Here is a 2,482-nt window from a genome sequence, read left to right on the forward strand (position 1 = left end):
TTTCGTGTCCAGATTCTCAAAATTTGTTTGCTTGTTTCCAGGGAAGTGGTCCCTTAAGGTAGATTTTGAGCTTCTCCTTGTTACGTCCTTGGAAGGTAAACTTTTACTTGACACTAAGCTCCCTTCCTACTCCAAGCATTCATACACTTTCCCTAACAGACACATCCAACCTTGTCTTTCTTCCAAGGTGAGAATCACCTTTTGGCCAATGCAAGTTGCTTGCTCCTTATTTCTTGGACTCAGCCACCTCAGGAAGCCTCGTGTCTGGCCATGATAGTAATTTTCCCTAGATTATCTCCCACGAAATTCTATTCTCAAGCAGATGTAAGATCTATCATAAATACCTATGAAATTGCTGTGAAAGAAACTAGAGTAACCAACCATTGTATTTTTTATGTGAAGTTTTATAATGGAGAAAAAGTTAATCAAGAATAAAGATTCAAGCCCAGGTAGTGTGCATCTATAGTTGCAGCTACTCAGGAGGCTGAAGCAAGAGAATCTCTTGAGCCCAGGAGTTCAGGGCTAGCCTGGGCAACATAATGAGACCCCCACTTCTTAAAGAAAAAAAAATCAAGATTCAAATATGAAGAACAGACGTTAGTAGACAAAGTGTGATAAACTTGAAAAAAGCTATTTTAAAAAAAGTTATTTTTGATTGACAAATCGTACTTGTATACATTTATGGGGTATGATATGTTTTTATATATATATATACATACACACACATATATATACACACAAACAATATGGAATGATTAAACCAAGCTAATTACGTATTCATCAACTTGCCTACTTATCATTTTTGATGGTGAGACATTGGAAATTTACTCTTATTTTGAAATATACATTTTATTGGCTATGGTCACCCTGCTATGCAGTATATCTCAAGACCTACTCTTTTTGTCGATACTCTTGATCAACAATTCCCTCTACTCTCCCTCCCCACTCCACCAGCCTCTAATAACCACCATTCTACTCTCTGCTTCTATGAGTTCAACTTTATTAGATTCCACATATAGGTGAGCTTATGTGGTATATGTCTCTGTGTGCCTGGCTTATTTGCTGGCCTTATTTCACTACAGCGATACCTCATGTTGTCACAAATGACAGGACCTATCCCCTGACATTTTAAGTTTAAATAGTATTCCATTGTGTATTATCTGCCACGTTTTCTTTACCCATTTATCTACTGATGGACCTAGGTTGGTTCTTCATCTTGACTATTTTGACTAATGCTGTAATGAACATGAGAGTGCAGATATACCTTTAACATATTCATTTCAGTTCCTTTGGATACGTACCCAGAAATGGGATTACTGGATCATAGGGTAGATTCTATTTTTAGGTTTTTGAGGAAACTCCATACTGTTTTCCACACCAGCTGTACTAATTTACATACCTAGTCACAATGTGTGTGTTCCCTTTTCTCTGCATTATCTCTAACACATCATTCACCTTTCTGATAAATGCCACTCTAACAGGTGTGAGATGATATTCATTATGGTTTTAATTTGCATTTCCCTAATGATTAGTGATGCTGAGAATTTGAGAAAAGCTCATTTTTAATGCCTCAATGTTGAGCACTGACTTAACATTGTGACAGATATGAAACAATAGGGTAAAAACAAAACAATGTCATTCAAACAGGATATCAGATTTGCACAGAGGCCTTTGTGGGGCAAATGGGAACCCAGCGCACAAAAAGTTGAATTATATGGAAGCAATATCACAAGTGAGTTAGGAAATGTGAAAAAAAAACCCAAGAGAGATATAATTAAAAATAGACCTAATGGATTCACACTATCATAACAGATACTGGAAGCCCTGGGGTTTTATTTGGGGGAAAGAAATATTTGCTTTCATACATGATCAAAACTAATGAAAAGGCTAGATCCTGAGTTACTTTTCAGGCATTTACATTTAAAACTTAGCCAAAGAAAGTCCACTTTGAGATGGAAATATGAAAATGCAAATTAGCCTGGGAAAAACCAGATCTCTAGGCAATGTTTGATTTTCTCACTTCAAAGTGGGAAATTAGATCAGATGTACTTTAAGGTTTTCTGGTGTTAACATTCATGGTTCATGAATGTTTTCTTTCTTTTTAAAGAAAATAGGTATATTGAAATCAATAGAACAAGACAACATCTATTCAGAAGGCATTTTAATAATGGGTAAACTTCATTAAAGTTAGACTTTATTTTTAAGCAGAGGGAACCCTTAAGGCCTAGAAAAGAAAAATGCTGTGCCCGCATTCAAGACTAATGGCAAAGTGCGTTTTAGTTAAGTTACTTGGAAAGAGTTTATACAGAATGACTACATCACACAGTTTAAATGAGGGATGGGATCATAAGCTTTCAAAAGTGGTTTTATTTGGTCCCCCTTGCCTTATTTTGTCACAAATGCTTTTTTTGTGGGGGCGCATATGGAGATGGCCACCAGTCTGATTAAGCCTGCCAGCAGAGTCTTAGAGACAGACATTCCC

Source organism: Rhinopithecus bieti, unplaced genomic scaffold (genome assembly GCF_001698545.2).
Source record: "Rhinopithecus bieti isolate Rb0 unplaced genomic scaffold, ASM169854v2 scaffold_63765, whole genome shotgun sequence".
Lineage (NCBI taxonomy): Eukaryota > Metazoa > Chordata > Mammalia > Primates > Cercopithecidae > Rhinopithecus > Rhinopithecus bieti.